Source organism: Halichoerus grypus, chromosome 3 (genome assembly GCF_964656455.1).
Source record: "Halichoerus grypus chromosome 3, mHalGry1.hap1.1, whole genome shotgun sequence".
In the NCBI taxonomy this organism is placed as follows: Eukaryota; Metazoa; Chordata; class Mammalia; order Carnivora; family Phocidae; genus Halichoerus; species Halichoerus grypus.
In genome coordinates this window covers 51,060,304-51,080,792 of record NC_135714.1, presented here as the reverse complement: position 1 = coordinate 51,080,792, position 20,489 = coordinate 51,060,304, and the positions used below count along the sequence as shown (strand labels likewise).

The 20,489-nt window shown below is 32.4% G+C and overlaps 1 pseudogene; it reads right to left on the bottom strand.

Annotated features, from left to right (window-relative positions):
• Positions 1 to 7,618: 7,618 nt before the first annotated feature.
• LOC118539862 (nuclear ubiquitous casein and cyclin-dependent kinase substrate 1 pseudogene) lies at positions 7,619 to 8,395 on the bottom strand (annotated as a pseudogene).
• Positions 8,396 to 20,489: the final 12,094 nt, after the last annotated feature.

The window sequence follows — 20,489 nt, the reverse complement described above, 5'->3', positions numbered from 1 at the left end:
AGCTGAATTTCTGTAAGTGATAAAAATAGAAATATTTGGTAACATTTATTGAGTAAATACTATGCAAAAGTATTACCTTAAAGAAAAATAAAGTGCTTTCCTTAATATTTGGAATAAAGTAAGCACTCAACAATATTTAGGTAACATTATGCCCCTGTTTTCCAACTGTGGCAGAAAGTGCTTTACTCACGGGAGTTCAGCTCCATTTTATGTGCCTATCTCTCACCTTCTGACTTCTTTGCTTCTAATGCCCCCAATCTGATACTTTCTCCAGAGGACTACACTTAGACTATGGGCATTCCTCTTACCAAGTGCTGTGAGTTTACATCACTAGTGATATAGCCAGTCACTAATTGGTAGACAGGGTAGGAAAGCCCAGCTCCCTTTCCTCCAAGTGAGACTAACTCTGGGGTCTAGTGCACATTACAGAGTTCCCTGTGACACTCTGAGTTTCAATCCTTGCCTCAAAATACATCCTTACAAGGCTTCTTCCCCTTTCCTGTTTTGGTTACCCAATTCCCTCACAATATTCTTCTGGGTACACTTCCTTAATAAAGTAACTGCATTCAAATTCCCACCTGAGGATCTGTTCCTGGAGAACCAGACCTAAGGAAACTAAGCACAAAAAGCCTAAGTGATTGACTAAGATCACATATTAATGAGCAGAGAGAGATAGGTCAAGGCTCTTCATTGCAAAGCCTGTGCTTTTCACCATTTCATTAACAATTAATGATGTATTGTGTAATTTTAATGATTTATTGTGAGATTACTATATTGAGAAGTAATAAATTGAGACCAAAAATTGAAAACTAGGTTAATATTTAAAGAAGAAAAATATTATGGATTGTAACACGGATGAAAATGATCTGTTAATATAAACAATGATTACCTTAGTTGACAGAAGATCAAATATTACTCATGATTGTTTCCTGGGAAACAACTTATGATTTAAAATAGTATTTGTGCATACAAAGTCAGTCTTTTTTATTTGCTCATTCTATTTTTTACCCACACAAACTCAGGATTGATAGACGTTATTTCAAGACTTTCTTCTTTATTTTACTTGATTTAAAAAAACTTCATAACTTCACATGATTTTTGATTCTTGGTTAAATGGATATTTTTAATTGATTCTTACTTAAATGGATATTTTTTACTTGATTCTTACTTAAATGGATATTTTTAATAATTTGGATTTCACTCTTTTAATTAGAGTTTGTATAAATGAAAAAAATATTTTTGAAAATATATTTTAATCACTTGGGAAATGTCAATGATCAGTTTTACTTTTCTGTGTTAAAGCATGTTGTGTGTGTGTGTGTGTGTGTGTGTGTGTGTGTATTAGTAGAAGGGTCAGCAAACTATGGTACATGGACCATAACTAGTTGGCCTTCTGTTTTTTGTTTGTTTGTAGAGCAAACAGAGATTTTTAAAAATTTGAAATGGTTGAGGGGCGCCTGGGTGGCTCAGTCCTTAAGCATCTACCTTCGGCTCAGGTCATGATCCCAGGGTCCTGGGATCGAGCCCCACATCAGGCTCCCTGCTCCGCAGGAAGCCTGCTTCTCCCTCTCCCACTCCCCCTGCTCGTGCTCTCTTTCTCTCTCGCTGTGTCTCTCTCTGTCAAATAAATAAAATCTTTAAAAAAATAAAAAATAAATAAATAAATAAATTCGAGGGGCGCCTGGGTGGCTCAGTTGGTTAAGCGACTGCCTTCGGCTCAGGTCATGATCTTGGAGACCCGGGATCAAGTCCCGCATCGGGCTCCCTGCTCAGCAGGGAGTCTGCTTCTCCCTCTCACCCTCCTCCCTCTCATGCTCTCTGTCTCTCATTCTCTCTCTCAAATAAATAAATAAATAAAATCTTTAAAAAAAAATAAAAAAATAAATTTGAAATGGTTGAAAAATAATAATAACAGAGGAATAATGTATCATGTAAATAAACATTATAGGAAATTAAAATTCAAAATCTCCAGGAAGTTTTACTGCAACAGTCACATTCATTCATTTATGTACTTAATGACTAATGACTAATGATTTAACGACTCTAATACTAGACTTTAGTACTTGTGATAGAACTTGTGATAGCATAGTGATGTGGTTGTAACTCAATAGAATTTATATTTTATTTTTTATTATCAGACCATGCGGATCATGTCAAGATAAGAAGATAAAAGTGGACTTCAGTGTCACACTTTTAACAACAGGAAATGTGGATTATTTTGTATCAAATTTGATGGCAGAATATTGTGTTTATTACATAATGAAACTGGACACTATAGCAATCATCATATTGTTCCCAGATCACTGGAAAGCAACAGTCAGAAGAGTTAGAGTGTTAAAATGGAACATTTAATCATATAAGACTTTCTTTACAAAATAAGAAAAAGAAAGAAAAAGAAAAAGAGCCTAGAACAAAACAAGTTTCTGAGCAGGTCATTTTTTTGCTAAGCAAGGGAAGATATTTGCTGATGAATTCTTTAAATGGATTTGATTGCAATAACTCTAATGCAAAATTGATTGCAATAGAGAAATGTATCCAGAAAAAAGCTACTTGTTAATACTATTAACCTTTTGGTGAGAACAGTTGTTTGAAGAGTTAAAGACATTAGAAGCAACATCAATCTTCACTTAAAAACTTCAGCACTTTTTTTGTCTCTTAAGTCGACACATGGTACCTATACTGCTAAAATATTTATTTGAAGAGTCAGTGCAAAGTTTGAAGTGACAGAATTGCCCTCTACAAAATATTCTTCATGGAACAACTACATGAGAGAATATTTTCAAAGAAATTGAGAAAACAGTATTATAGTACAAATTCATGTGGAACCTGATGAAATGTGTTACAGATGCTGGTACAGAAACTAGGTGTGGAACAAAAAAAGACATATTTGGACAAATTCTCAAAGTTTCTGAAAATGGCAGGTGTTTATAGCATGTGTTTTTCCTCTGCATTATTCTTGAGTAGATACTTTGTGAAAAATATGTAAATCTATCATGTGTTATTGAGCCAACAGTATCAGTGATGAGCTTCACTTGTTCTTATGGACTCAAACTTCATTAATTCCATGAATTTTTGCAGAAATAGAAGTTGGATATACTTACTTGATTTACCACATAGAAATCTTGTCTTCAAAATCATCAAGTTTCACTGTGATTGAATTAGTTCAGGGTAGATTATTTATTTTTTTCTAGAAGAGAACCACCCTTAACCACCAGTGTGTTATACTGAATGGCTTTGGAAATTAGCTTTTGCGGCCAACCTAAGTTCATACTAAATGTACAAAGCAAAGCAGCACTTATATATGAAACTTATACTGTAGTAAAGTGATCTGGACAACTTTCATTTCCAGAACCACAGATAATGCCAAGTTGCTGTATGACTTTACATGCTGTCAAAGTTAAAACAAAAAGCAAGATCCTTATCTCTTAACAAATTTGGAGCAGATGTGAACTCATTAATGTGAACTCACTATTGTTCTAGCAGCATTTTTTAGATCTCAGTGCAAGTCCAAAGGAAATGTCCAGATTTCAAAATTCATTTCACTGCAATTGAAGAGCTTCTATGAAACCTTCATTTAGAAGTGATCAATCTTCGATGCTGGGCGCCTGGGTGGCTCTGTCAGTTAAGCGTCTGCCTTTGGCTCAGGTAATGATCCTGGGGTCCTGGGATCGAGTGCCGCATCAAGCTCCCTGCTGAGCCAGGAGTCTGCTTCTCATTCTCTCTCTGCCCTTCTCCCTGTTCATTCTCTCTCTCTCAAATAAATAAATAAATCTTAAAAGAAAATCTTCAATGTTAAGATGTACTTAACATTGTATTATATCACTTAAACAGAGAGATTTCAAAAGAAGAATTTAACAACCCTTTATAAATGCCTTGCAACACGTCATATGCACATGGAGTGATAATATTTGGAAGTGCTTATCCATGTAAAGATATTTCAAAGTTGAAATATGTTAAATCTAATTATACATCATCTTTAACAGATGAATATTTACAATCAACTTTGATAATAGGAAATATTAACTATGAATCCCAATTAAGTGAAATATTATCCCTTCCAAAATATATATTATTTTTTTTAAGTAGGCTCCACACCCAGTGTGGGGCTTGAACTCATGATCCTGAGATTAAGAGTCACATTCACTACTGTCTGAGCCAGCCACGCACCCCAAAATCTATTATATTTATTAGCATACTTGTATTATGAACATAAACTATCATCATTGTTTGAAATATGACAAAAATTATAGAAATATGTTTTACCTCTGGTTATACTAGTACCTACATTACAGCCTCAGTTTTGTCTTTTGGCTTGAAAAGCCTAAAATATTTACTACCAGGCAATTTATAGAAAATAATTGTAAATGATGTGATTTTGTTTAAGAAATATTCAGTTCAAAACCATAAAAATGTGCTATAGGTTTACATCAGCAATTGTTTATAAAATTGACAATCTATATTGTACAATTTTATATTGATAATAATAGCTACATTCCTGGTTTTAGATCTATTCCTAAATATGAAGTTCATACATTCATATCCATACTTTGAAATATTGTGCCAATGTCACCAAATTAGAAAAAATCCCCAAAGTTGTAATTGTAGTCTTTTGATCATATAACTATTTCCCTAGATGATCCTTGGATATTGACAAAATTACATTTTTCAAAACAAATAGTCTAGATATTTTGAAATTAAGCATTATCATTTTTTCCTCACCTTTTTTTTTCTTTTACCTTTTCCCTTCCCTTCTTTCTTTTCCTTTCTCCTAACTTCTATTCAATTCTCTTTCCTTTTTTCTCCCTCCCCATTGTCTGGCATTGTCTGACCCTCTGCTCTCCCTCTTTTCATCTCTCCACTTCCTTACAGGTATCAACACACACAAAACAAAACAAACAAAAAATTGCACAAATTCTTCCAATCACTATCTGATAAAATTGACTCGAATTATTAAGGTTTTATTTTATATTTACTAGAAATTCTTTCTCTTCATCTCTTATATTCATAATCTATTTTATTTTAATATTATTTTTAAATCTATATTAATTTTAATCCTTACCTTTCTTTTTAAAGGCATTATTCCTTAAGAATTTTTCCTTTGAAATGTTTCATACTCACCCAAATTTTTGCCCTTATCCTTTGAGTTTGAGTTAGCACCATAAATCTACTTATATTGACTTTTCTAGATTATCTAATGTAACACTGGCTTCCATGGATGAGTCAATGATGTAGACATTGAGATGTAATTGCACACACCTACAGTAGCCTGTCATTTTGTCTATCCTTACCACAGTCCTTATTGCATAATGTTGCAAGTCCAATAATTCCAAATTATACATTTTCAATCACAGACCAGTTGTAAAACTATTCAATAGTACATATTTGTACCAAATAAGATAAAAACTCAGTCTCGAAACTAATTATGTATCAGTGTTTTCCAAAAGTTGTTTTGCAACTACTAGGGATTAAAAGTGATATAGAAGAAAATTTTTAAGAAATTCTGCATGGTGCACTCGGTGTTATATGCAAACAATGAATCATGGAACACTACATCAAAAACTAATGATGTAATGTATGGTGATTAACATAACAATAAAAAGAGTGGAAAAAAAAGAAATTGTGGTAATGGTCAGTTAAACTTGGGAGACATTGTATTTAACAAGTTTAGCATATTTATTTCCTACAAAACTTCTTGAGGATTTCTACAGGGCAATGTATGTGTTCTGTTCTCAAAGGGGATTATAGGATCCAATACTTTCTGAATTTATAAAATTACTTTAGTTCTAGTAATAGAAGCCTGATTTTGGCTAAGCAGAACTGGCTTTCCCCTAACTTTAAACCATGTCTTTACATACTGTTAATTTAGCCCTTGTTCTGTAAACGGGCATGTTTCAGATCTCATGTTCCTTTAGCCAGTTATTTGATTTAGATAATGGTATGTGGTCTATTGAAGCTATTATGAGCTAATAGATGGGTTTTTGCTGGAACAACCTGAGAATGATATTCTTTTTCACTGGACTTGAAGTAGGAGGATGTATGTCTGGGAGAGCTGGGAGATACTTTGTTAAAATATAGAAATTGAAAATGAAGCCAATGTGGAAAAGAGCAGACACTGATTTCTGGAGATATCATTTAGGATTACCACAAAAGTAAGTTTTATGGCAGACTGTTTTTATTTTTATTTATTTTTTTAAAGATTTATTTATTTATTTATTTATTTGAGAGAGAGCAGAGCACGAGAGAGAGCACGAGTGTGGGAAGGGGCCAGTGAGGGGCAGAGGGAGGAGAAGCAGACTCCCAGCTGAGCAGGGAGCCCATGCGGGGCTCAATCCCACGACCCTGGTATCATGACCTGAGCTGAAAGCAGACGCTTAATGGACTGAGTCACCCAGGTGCCCCGGCAGACTGTTTATATATGCCTTTTAAACTTATGTCACTTTGAATTGAACTGTCTGTTGCTAAAAATTTATAAGTAATTGATAGTCGTTTACCTATAAAATCAATCCTCTAAATGTAAGTTATTTTGAAAGATTTTTTCTGGTGTACGGCAGAAACTACTTTTTGTTTGTTTGTTTTTTTGAGTTTCACATTAATTGATACTTTATTTGCTTAAAACCTAAACATTGTCAGTTAAGAAGAAATCCACTCTGGTGTATAGATCTTGCAGTTTAAATTCTAAGGTTCTTTTTTTTTCTTTTGATCCTTGGTAAAATTTTATTCAGGAAACAGAATAGATACATATATATTTAAAAACATGAACCATTAGAGAATGAAATAGGAAATCAAGAGTGATTTAAGTTTTGGCAGCCTTGCCTTTTTTTGTTGTTCTTTTAAAGTTCCTGAAAGACTTTAGCAGGATAAAAGGATCACTGGCTCAGGGTCTCTTTGAGATAACAAGGGATGAAATTAAAAAAAAAAAAGAAACAAACAAAGAAACAAAAAAAACACACCCTCAAACAAGGTCAGGTAACACCATTCCCTGCCTTGCCCCCAAGGTAAAAGATACGAATACTTTTAGTAACAATTCAGAATTTATCTTTATGTCCTACCTGCTCCATCAGTGGAAGTTTAACATCATGATTTTTTTAGACATCTATACTTATGTATATAGACATATAAACTTGTATTAGATGACAACTGATTTTTTTAAATCCAGGTAGAGAAAGAAGCAATCATTTTTAACTAAAACACTTCTACGTTTTTTGATTACGGTTCAACTTGCTATCATTTAGCAAAAAGCAAAATTTCCATAGTGTTCATCTCAAATCTTACTGCTTTACAACTGTGGTATACCTTCCATTAAAAATAAAAAGGTGAAGCAGTCAATCCAGTGATTATTTTGACATGGCTTTCATTGGAAAGGGGTGGGAAAGAGGGGTGATGGCAAAGAGGGCCAATAGACAAAAAGGTAAATTAAACTTACAATGGTTTTCTTAAAAAAAAGAGAGAGAGAATGTTATTTTCAAGAAAAGGAAAAAAGGCATTGAAAGCCCATGAGTCAAGCCACAGCCAAAACCATGTTCTATCTTAAGTAGGTTTTCTTTTTTTTCCCTTTTTCTTCTCTTTTTTTTTTTTCTCTTTTTTTAAATAAAATCTCTCCCCAAACCGTCATCACTTTTTAATCCTCCCCAGACTGGGCTTCATCTTCAGATGCTTCCTCCCCCAGTTTCTCAGGTGGAGGTCTTGCAGAGGGCTTCTTTTCTGCAGGGCTTTCTGGTTCCTAGTCTTCTTTTTTGGGAGAAGGAGTCTTTTCCTTTGATGCCTTTGAAGCTGTGGGGTGACTCACCTTCCCTTTGCCTTTCACAGGGCTTGGCATCACTGTGGCCTTTAGCCTGGACTTGGGTATATTCTTTTCTTTTCTCCCAGGTTTAGACTTCTTAACCATCCTTTTGTTTTTTGTTTTTTTTTTGAACTGCCATAGTCACTATCATCATTGTCTTCCATTAGGAAGTCTTCATCGCTGCCGGAATCCTTCTCCTGGAATGGTGCCTCATCCTCCTCTTCTTGCTCTTCTTCACTGCCCACATCTTCCATGAGCATCTCTCTCTGTTTAGAAGCTGCCTTAGAGGCCGCCTACGGTTGCTGGCGCACATTTTTATGATCTCCTTTTTCATTTTCGCTGTCCTCTGCTGAGTGAGAATCATCCTTTTTGGTTTTCACATCTTTTTCTTCAGAATCCCCACTATCCTGTGAGTTCTTTCCAGATCGCCTCTTATTTTTAGCTTCTCGAGGAGATGACCGAATTTTCTTAGCTGGAGGGCCTGAATCTCTTCCATAACCTTCATCACCATCATCAGATTCCTGAAACTGAATAATCAATGACCTTTCTATTTCTGACAGGCCGAGACATGTTAGCTGTCGAAACAGGACCGAGTTGAGAAGCCAAAGACCAGGACCACCCCCACCCCGCGTGCTCCGCGCCCCACCCCAACCCCCCAACTTCGCGGATGGGCCCCTGCCTCCAAACCCGAGCTGCTGGCTTCTCAAACTCCCCTGCTTCTTGGTTCAGGGCCCCTTAATCAGACGAGCCCCCAGCTTCCCCGTCTCTTCAAAATGGATGAATCAAACCAGCCGGAAATGCGCCCCAGAAACTACTTTTTGAAATAGATATCAAAAGACTTATTTTTTTTTTTTTTTTAAGATTTTGTTTATTTATTTGACAGAGAGAGACACAGTGAAGAGGGAACATAACAGGGGGAGTGGGAGAGGGAAAGCAGGCTTCCCGCTGAGCAGGGAGCCCCATGCTGCGCGCAATCCCAGGACCCCGGCATCATGACCTGAGCCCAAGGCAGATGCTTAACGACTGAGCCACCCAGGTGCCCCCAAAAGACTTCTGTAAACCCATTTTAAGAAATATTATATTAAATGCTATAGCACTAAACTACACTTCTAGTCATCTTTATTTTTTATTTTACTTTTTAAAAGATTTATTTATTTATTTATTAAGAGAGAACATGAGCAGGAGGAGCAGAGGCAGAGGGAGAGAGAGAATCTCAAGAACTCGGGGCTGAGCACGGAGCCCGATTCGGGGTGATCTCATGACCCTGAGATCAGGACCTGAACTGAAACAGAGAGGTGGACGCTTAACTGACTGAGCCACCCAGGTGCCCCTCTACTCCTCTTTAAGAACTCATCTTCTGAAATACTGTTCTGACCCTGTTACTTTACCCTTAATGGTATTCTTTGGCAAATCACTCAATCTCTCCTAAACTGAGTTCTGTATTCATTTTCATTTCATTTTCCTCTTCTCTTCAAGAGATTGTTTATAGAATTTAATGTACATATGCTTTATACTTACTTTTATTTTAGAAGTCTCTATTCCTTTATACTATAGTTATTTCTGTCTCCTGCCTAGGCTTGTGTTTCCCCAGCACAAACTTCCACATTCCAAAATAAACAATGTTCTATTTAGGAACTATTTGAAGTCTTATCATCTTGAAAGTCTTCAAATAAAAATACTGCATATAGTGCTCATCCCTTACTCTGATTATTTAAGCAATTATTGATTGTAATTATCAATTATAAAGTAATAAAATACAGTGCTATCCATTCCTTGTGGCACTTGTTTTTGACATATTTCTATTTTCATTCACTTTTTCTAAACACCTAGATTCTAGAATCTTTGTAGTTTACATTTCTTTAGGTTATCTACAGAACCAAGAATATTACCCTTGTTGGGTTGTAATTAGTAGAAATAAATGAGAAACAGAGATTGTAAATTATTTCTTTGTTATATTCTTACTGAGTAAAATTAAAATCTGATAGAATTTATAATACTTTGAAACAAGTAGAATAATAGATTATGCTCATGCTCATGCCAAAACAGCCACAATTGAAAGTAAAGTTTAATTTTAGTTTTCAGTATATTTATAAGTAATTGGTAATCGTTTACCTATAAAACCAATCCTCCAAATGTAAATTATTTTGAAAGATTATTTCTGTCAATTCTTGCTCTCAATATTCATCTGACTGCTTTATATGAAAATGTTTTGCAAACTAAAAATCATAAGAATTTTAGGTTTTATTCACAGTGGCAGGCAAATATAAATTTAATTTTGTATTATATTTTATAGTGTTTTTTTCTGTTTACCTTTTCTTTTAGCAATATATGTAATATTTACAAAATTAGAAAAATAAATTAATAAGTAAAATTGAAACATAATATGTTTCTATGAACTAATTTAATTCCTAAAGTTTGAGCAAAAACATGAGTTGAATGAAAAGAAGTAAAACAATGTAATTTATTGTTGTTTGGGTCAATGTAAACTTAAAAAAATATATACATTTTCTCTTTTATTAGTACTTACACCCAAAATGAGTAATAATATTCTTGAAAATAAAATTCATAAATGATGTATAATTTACAATGAGTTTACCTTGAATGATAATCACAATTTAAATATACCTGTACAACCCCATTTAAAATATAAATATAATATAGTACCAACATGTGTCTGTATATATGCATAAATATACAAATAGAATAAGTATACATTCATTATATATCTATATTTATACTTATAAATATATCTGAAACATATAACATAAGCCACATCTTCTCTTTTATGCTGAATGGACCATTCTATTATTATTGAAACTTAGCTTTACTTAGCTTCTTTATTGAATGATCCTGGAGAAAACTCATCAAATGTTTAAAATTATTTACAAAATGAATAAAGAGGAAAAAACACTTTTTGTTATCATATCTATCCTATATAATAGTCTTAAAATAGATCTTGAAATATTGTCATTGCTTGAGCTAAATTTTCAGTTCTAAAATTTTCTATAAAATGAAGAATGACAAAGAAACAGTAATAAGCACTAAGACATTTTTCCATATACTAATTTCTGTACTTGTAATACATTTTATAGACTTATTTGCAAGTTTTCTTTTCTTAAAAATAATAAAACCTAAATTTATGTGGTTGACTTATAAAGGGCACACAATTATGCTATCTTAAACAACTCACCTCAGCCAGAATAAAGCACATTCATAGTTTGCCTCCTGCAGAACCCCAGTGTCACTTTCCATAAACTGTATACTGAGTAATCACACAATCAGTGAGCTAATTGTTTTTATACTAAAAAAACCCCTCATACTTAATGCTTGAACTCAGCCATGACTATTTGTGCACTAGTGAGTCAAGAGATTGCCTAAAGAAATTAATATGCAATGTACTCCATGTTGATTTAACTAATTTTATGAAATTTTCATTCAACTACAAGGAGAAAATTTTACATATGTACAAATAGCAGTTAGTTTATCAGGTATTTTAAGACTTCAAAAACAAAGAAAGAAACAAAAAAAGTATTTTAGGCTAGACTTATAGATGCATCTGTGAATGAAGAATATGTACTAATCAGAAAATTGCATTGCATGATGAACAACTGAACAAACTTTTTTATCCCAAGCCCTAATTTCATGCATAGTTTCAAAATTTTAGCTTAGATCATTAAAAGCAATGAAGACAAATTTCCTTGGTATCATTACAACATTTTCATTTACAAAATAACATATAAAACTAATATTAAATTTTATTTTTAAGTATCCTGAATTCACATAGGAACTGACATTCCTAGCTATTTAAAAACAATAAAATGGTTTATAATTTTATAGAATAAAATGAATAAAGAACCTATCTTTTTTTTCAGGAGTATTTAAAAAATGATGTGTGATAGAAAATTTTGACAATGTTATTTTGCCAAGTAGATGAATATCATTAATAGAATTAAAGTTTTTTCCTCTGTTAATTTTATAACCTTTCTCCATTAGATTATTACCTGCCCTTTGTCAATAGCTCTCACACAATGAACCTTTTTTTTTTTTTTCCTAGCAAAGGCAGTATTTATTAAATGACTTTTGTAAAGGTTGTCTGTTGTTATGTTGGGAATAGATAGCTATTTGTAATCCCAAAGCTCAGCAATAACATTAATTCTAAACTAAAGGTTGAAACCATAAATTTTTCCAACATCCCCTGCAGGATAAAAAACTTTGTAATCAACAAAATGAAAACAATAATGCTATTTCATGACTTTTTATTTTATTACTGAAACATTCTAAGATAATGTACGGCTCGCACAGGAAGATATGTTGTTGGCTTGTCATATTTCTTTATAACCCCATGTATAATCATTATTATAATGGTAAGATCCATATTTTCATACACACATTCCAAAAATTGATCATTCTGAATTGAGTAAATTATGTCATCATTCTCCTTTTGACATTTTGTTAATATTCTCTCATTTAACAGATTTGAATTTAAGCACCCCTTTGATGTAAATTAGTCTTTGAGAAACTTAGATAATGCATAAACAGAAATCACTTTATAGTCATTACTACGGTCCAGACTTACAGGATTGTCTTAGTTTTGATACTTTCCAGAATGTTATTAGCTACTAAGAAATACTTATTTAAATTGGTAGGAAATTCATTCATAAGCTCTGTGACTATTAACTACCTCACGGCCTTTGCCAATTTTGCCAATATTAAGAGTAAACATAGGCAAGATTCTTGAACATGTTATGTAATATCAATTAACTACAATTTATCAGGACCATGGATATTATTATGGTTTTCCTGCATATTTAAGATCATGTGGCATTGTAGTTTTCCAAGTTTGAAATACAGAATGTTATTGAATTTGCACTCTAAAATATTCTGTACAGTTAGTATACAAAAATTTTCCCCTTAGCTTATATATAATGTGTTTAGATAACACTTTAAATATGTGACCATAAGGTGATCTTCAATACATAGTCAAATATCCTCTGACACTTCATCTATCAAGAAGCAGGGTCTGTATCCCCTCTCCTTACTTATACCTGCCCTCCCTAATAGTGTAAAAGTATTACTTTGTGACTTCTGAGACTGAGTCATAAAAGGCCTTGTAGCTTCTGTCTTGTTCTGTTTTGTTGCCTTTGAGCCTTGAGCCACCATGCAAGAAGCCCAAGTACTCTAAAGCTTCCATTGTATGAAGTAGTCCAAACTACATGGATACATGAAGAGGTCATGTGTAGCCACTGGTTAATATTTCCAGTTGAGCTCAGCCTTTAATTCATCACAACTCAGGCATCATACATAAGAGTGAAGAAATCGCCAAATGGTTTCAGGTACCTAAGTCTTCTCAGCTGTGGTACCAAAACAGAAGAGGACAAGTCATTTCTACCCAAATTCCTGACCCATGGAACCTATGAGCCCCTTAAAAAAAAAATGCTTTGTCAGTTTTGCCCATATAAATATCTGATAATTCAAATATTTTAATTCTTTTAATAATACTCAGATCTGTGGTAAACAATGTTTATAATGTGATAGAGAAAAATCTATGTACAATTTTTAACTTTGGGTTAAAATTTTCTACCCAAATCATATAAAATATAACTTTCATTCTAGAGTGGAACATCTATGTTCTTATCTTTAGTGTAAAAGCAGAGAGGGTCGGATGACATAGCCTGTGAAAACAAACAGTAAAGACATGGTGGTTAGAACTGGGGAGTCCTGAGGCCCCTGGGTGGCTCAGTCGTTAAGCGTGTGCCTTCCGCTCAGGTCATGATCCCAGGGGCCTGGGATTGGGCCCCACATCGGGCTCCCTGCTCCATGGGAAGGCTCCTTCTCCCTCTACCCAATCCCTCTGCTTGTGTTCCCTCTCAGTATGTGTTTCTCTGTCATCTTAAAAAAAAAAAAAAAAAAAAAAGAATTGGGGAGTCCAAACCTCATTTAACAAACTACTAAGTCAAGAGATACCATGTGCACTTGTTAAACAAGAAAAGGAAGTTTAGAACTTCGTTTGACGCTGCAATGTCACCTGAGAGTATAGGAGGCAGATGGAGACAGGTAATGTTGCTAGTAAGCCAGATCCTATAGATTGTGTTTCAGAAAAGAAAAAGTATATCTAAAATTGATAAATCGATAAATAGAGCTAGTTACATTTTTTCCCTAATAAATACAGTTTCTTTTAAATGATAGAATGTGTATTTGGTTAATAGGAATTATCTTTGCAAAAAACAAGAAAAAGTCTGGGGAAGACTGGGATGGAGGGTTTGTTTTTGTTGTTAGCTTTTAGCTTTTCTACATATGAATTTTTAATCATGTGCGTGCATTTTTTTGATAAATATCTGTAATTGGTAATCAAAGGCAATATACTGGATTCACTGATTGGAGGGATAAAGGAAGGCTCACTTAAGGTATGATAGTAAAAGTACAAATACAGCATAAAAAGAATTAGAAGGGCATAGTGGACATGGCAACCAATTACATAAATGCTGAAGTAGATGAAAGACTAAGAAGTGGGAGACTGGGATAAAGAGACACTCTTCACCTGAAATCTGATCAGAGCTAAGGAAAGGCAAGGAAATGGTAAGTTTAATGGAGTAATCGAAGGAGAATATATAGAGTAGTTTATTTGACTGCAGGAGTTTGAAGGAAGGGTGAGAATTGTGTTTATTAACATAGCAGTTATCGATTTAGGAGTGATTGATAACAAATGAGGTATGCTTTCTGAAGCAAAGAGACTAATTTTTTTTTTCTTCAAGATCGCATGATTGTATTCCTGGAAAAGCTAGAAGGAGAAATGAAAACTCATTAGAACTAATAAAAAGTTTGGTGTAGTGGCAAGCTACAAAATAAAAGAAAAATACAATATTTCCGTTTTATATACTGTAAAACAACTCTGAAAATAATATATTCATAGACAGGAACATTAAATCTATATACCAAGTTATTAATAGTTGCTATTTCTGTGTATTGGGAGTAGTGAGTAATGTGATTTTCCCTCGTTTTTATTACATGCTTTCTACATTAAACAATTTCTTTTTTAAAAAGATGACTTATATGATTTGTGCATATTATATAGTGAAAAAATATATAATGACATTACATACAAATAAAATATTGAGAAAGAAGTGGAGAATAGTAAACTAGTGGCAGTTTGGGATATAGCAACAAATTAAAGAAGGAGTATGTGGGCCAGAAGAGCATACTAAAATTATGAAAATATAGTAACCAAAGGCACAAAATGAGAACTCAATTCTAAATGTCTAATTCTGGGGGCATCTGGGTGGCTCAGTTGGTTAAATATCTGACTTTTGATCTCAACTCCGGTCTTGATCTCAGGATTGTGAGCTCAAGCCCCAGGTTGGGCTCATGCTGGGTATAGAGCCTATTTAAAAAAAAAAACAAAACCCTAATTCTGAGAAATATATATGCTCATAGTACTGATTAAAGATTGTTTTTCTGTAACAATAAGAAATAACTGCAAAAACATTTGACTAATTATAAATTTTATTAATCATTTGGATGTTCTTGTTACATACCATAAATAAATATTTTTTCCTGAAGAAAAAGAAGTTATTTTCCTGAATAAATTCTCTCAAGTTATTCCTGTTATAAAAACCACAGTAAAGGGAAAATACTTGTAATGTTGCAAATGGATTACATATAACCTAGATTATGCAAGAGCATTCCCCAAGAGGTGTAAAGAATTGCACAGTTTTAAAGAAATTAATTAGAAGAAATTCAAAATCTTTATGTACTATTTCTAATATTTATCTTCCTGAGACTGTGTTTTTATTGTTTTGGCTTTCTGACACCATTTCTAATTTTGCTTGCAATCTCCCTTCTCCCACTTTATAGAAGAAAGCATACCATTTACCCATTTACCCATTCAAACCTGATTACTCAGAGGAATAAAAACTACAGGAAAAATTGGCAACAATTTATGCCTCTATTGTAAAAATGAATGACTCTAAAAACCATTGAAAAATTATTTTTGCACAAAAGGTAGCCTGTAATTACCTGTTTTCATTAAAATTGCAGGAGACCTAAATTGAATTTTTTTTAGGTAATAGACAATTAAAATTAATTTCAGTGATGGGCTACACAATTTTTAAGGGGTTAAAAAAATGAATTTCATGGTCCTGATATTGTAGTTAACTGATATTTTCTCAATTCCTACATAAGTATTTTTGTGAAAAATTTCTTCAGCTGTGTATCTATGAAAAATTGAAGAACAGAAAAAAAATATTAATGAAGTCTGCCTTCTTGTAGCAGTGTAAGCAATATTGATCTATGGATGCAGAAAATAATTTTTAAAAGGTTACAGTAATCTCATTAAGAGTTGTGAATTTAATTGAATCTTGTTATTTACAAAATATAAAAATTTTAAGGTACCTTTATATCGTCTTGGTTAAATTTTCACTATTAATAAGCTCAAACCAAAAGACATTTTAGCAAGGAAAATTGTTTTTAAACTTCACATATATTTAAAATTTACATAGATATAGTAATATAAATATGAAAGAATGTGCAATGAAAGATTTCCAACATTTAAATATGCTATTATTACATATCCCATTAGTAAAGTTTAATTGAAATGAATTAAAATAAAGCTTGCTTATGAATTTTATTTTAATTGGATGATATAAATCACCATGGTGTTTAGTTATAATTGGAGTCATTGAATAATGATGTAATGGCTTTATATTAAAATTTTGATATTAAAATAAACATTATTAAATATTAAAATATGTAAAGCAAAATTAAATCTCCTTAAATACTTTTAAATTAATATATGATTTTTAGGAATAATTGGGGAAACAATTTGATTTTTCAGAAACTCTTAGGGAGTGTACTAGTAAGAAATTTGAAGACGACAATGCACAGGGACATGGGAGTGTATGGATTGGACAAGGTGAATTCAATAAATATGTTTATATGACCAATTAAACAATGGTTCTGAACTACAGGTATTCATTAGAATCACTCAGTGATCTTTAAAGAAATGATCATACCCAAGGTTAATTCCAGACCAACTGAATCAAAGTTTCTACACGTGAAGACCAGTCATTAGTGTTTCATTATATTATTTATTTAGAAGCACCCACCAACTTCTTCTAGTGTTAAATAAGAACTGTCTCTAAGGTTAATCCATGGAAAACAATAGGAGATGAGAAATAATATGGATTAACTAGAATCATTTTTCTCTTTGGTGCTGATATCTGTGAATGATTTTCAAATCTTCTTTCTTCTATTTTTTTCTCCTTTTCTCTCCCTTCTTCATGTAAGTGTAGATTAAAGAAATAATGAGGGATGCCTGGGTGGCTAAGTCAGTTAAGTGTCTGCCTTTGGCTCAGGTCATGATCTCAGGGTCTTGGGATCGAGTCCCACATCAGGCTTCTTGCTCAGCGGGACCCTGCTTCTCCCTCTGCCTGCCACTTCCCTCACTTGTGCTCTCTCTCTCTGACAAATAAATCTTTAAAACAATAAAAATAAAGAGATAATGAGTTTTCAACAGCATAGCTTCCTAGATGTTAGCAAGGAGGATAAAAAATAGAAGATAATAAAGACAAGACAAAAAAGGAAAGATGCTCAACTGGAATAAGATAAAACATTTTTGTTTGGTTTTAGTTGATTTTCTTTTTTTTTTTATATGTTTGTTTTTCAGCTGAAATAAATCCTTAAAGCTGAAGAGGAATCTAGGGGAAAAAGTTCCATTTTCTGAATAAATCCAGGAAGGACGAACACATAAACAATACTGGAAGATCTCCCGTTAGGCAAATGGGAACTGCTCCTTGAATCACTTAGGAATTCAGTGGCTTTGGTCAATATCCCCCATTCTAATTAATGTAAAAGTGCAATTGCATGTCCTCATAATCAAACTTCTTAACATATCCTTTTGCTACTGACTATTTTATATTTTAAAGAGAATTCAAAAAAGGATAGTGATATAATGAAATATCTTATAAAATAAATACACCGAGAAATCATGAAAGCCTATAAGAATTATAGTATTATTTAAGAAATTTCTGTTTATGAGAATGTTGCAACAGTTGCAATATCATAGTATATTTTAGAAAATATTTTATAAAAAAAGAAAGTATTTTATGTACAGCATTTTAAAATAATGTATAAATTGATGTTTCTGACATAACTCTTTTCGCGATAGTTTTTCCAAATGCATTTTAAAAACCACGAGGCAAATTTTATCTGTAGTAAACTAAATATAATTTCCAACTCAAAAGCAGTTCTGCATATGATAATAAAAAGAGTTTATATATATAGTTTGAATTTTTCTGAAAATGATTTTCAGATTACCTTGCAACCCTATATATTATATCATCAAATTTATGTTGTTTCTAAACAAATATAATCCATTCATCGGATTAGTTCATTTTTTTCCAGTTGTTTACACTCTTTCTCTAGAATTTGGGTTCAATATTTTCATCACGTTAAAAGCAGAGTTTAAATCAAATTCCACACAAATTTCACATATTTAATTACCTAAATACTAAGACATCAGAACTGAGATATGCTGCACTGTGGAAATGTTCTACCTTCTGTCATATCCAAAATTAATATTTCTGCAATCCTTATAAATTGGTTTCTATGGACTGTCAAGTACCCCTCTGGGGCTCATTGTAAAGCACAGAGATTCTGTACATGTAATGTAATAGCTTATTTTAACAGGGTCCACAGACATTTACTTCTAATTGGTCACACTGAATATGTGAAAATCAATCTGAAAGGTTACGTATTCCTAAAGGAAGATCAAAATATTTTCATTATATCTGCCATAATTTGTCTCATTAAGACCATGAACAAGTCACGGCATTTTACGTTTGCATAGTGTTTCCTAATTTGGGATTTCAGAGACAAACAATATAAAACTTTTGGCATAGCCAGTAATCACATTTAATAAATATACACTTTAGTTTCTTTGTTTTAATTTTGTTCCTCAAATTATACTGCCACATTATGATATCTAAAACCTTAAAATTGTTAAAATATAATACCTTATTTAATATCATGGTTTGAAAATCACTTATGAAACATTCTTTCTGAAATATTTTAATATATATTTTCCAATTAATAAAATACAATCAATATTATTACAATATTCCCTCTTTAACTCTAAATATTTATATATGTTAATATTAATTAAAATGATAATGACTATCAAAAAATGATAATGACTATCAAAAGCTCTAATAATTTTATTCTACATTTAGTGGAAAAAACTATATTTCACAAATTAGAATACATCTATTTATGCACTTAGAGTTGACTTATAATATTTACTCTTTATTAAATAACAGAATATAAACTAAAAACATTAATTGGGGCATATATTTATATATATTTATAAATTATACATATACAAACTTATACCAATATGCATTTATATATCCATATGCATACATATTTATATATATATTTATACATTTATATTTAAGATATTTATTTGTATATATATTTATTTTTGAATAAAGTTTGTGTAGAAATACTTACATTTTCCATTATTATAAGATTTTATTTTGCAGATGCTTTCATTAGGTTATCTTTCATATTTTTTCTCGTTTTTTTTTTTTTTTTTTTAAGATTTTATTTATTTATTTGACAGAGAGAGACACAGCGAGAGAGGGAACACAGGCAGGGGGATGGGAGAGGGGGAAGCAGGCTTCTCGCCGAGCAGGCAGCCCAATGCGGGGCTCGATCCCAGGACCCTGGGATCATGACCTGAGCCGAAGGCAGACGCTTAACGACTGAGCCACCCAGGCGCCCCGCATATTTTTTCTCATTTTAAATTTCAGTTTTTTTGAGCTTTATTATACTTTTTTAAGTATAATTTTAATCAAGGCTAATGCTTAGGTAATTGAGCCAGCACTAACAGTTAATCTCCATTAAATATCTGTTATCTAAACATATCCTCTTTCTTTAGGTTATTTCTTTGGAAAATTTTCTTTTTATGACAGGTGGAAAGACTAGAAAATTCATTTCAATTCATGAAGTACTTGTTGAGTTGTTTGCATTGTTTTGTTAAGCCCAATGCTGGTTGAATGAAATATGTGAAATGGAGATGTGAATTCATCAATGTACCAAACCTTGAGAATGTGATTAGTAAAAATTTATTTTATTCTAGTTGAATAAATAAGTAAAGCAATAAAAATATCTTATGCCAGTAACTGTGATACAGAGAATTAAGAAAGGGTATGGTTTAATAGGAATTTGCAACATAATATAACTAGGGTCAGCGTGACTAACTGAGTTTTCAGAGTTCTCTTGAGAAGATAATATTTAAGATTTGACCAACATAAAGGAACAGAAAACTCTTTGTGAAAGATTAAGATGAAAAGTGTTATGGAACTAGTTTTGCAAGTTTGAGAAAAGAATAAAGACATGGATATTTGTGATGATTAAATAAAGCCCCCCACACACATATACACACAAAGATACACATAAAATATAAGATAAACTTTAAGGTTATCAGCATATGATAAATATTAACCAGGCAGTATGGATTGTCTCGTACCTTTGTATTTTCTATTTTTTCTACCAAACACAAAATGTGATACATTATCAGTTTCAAAGAAATTCTTAATGAGCTCTTTTTGCCATTGTATACAGTGGATGATGTAGAATAAATATAAAGTAAATGTAAGCATAAAAGGCAGGAAGTAATTTTGCTCAATGTTATTTTCTGAAATTAAATGGA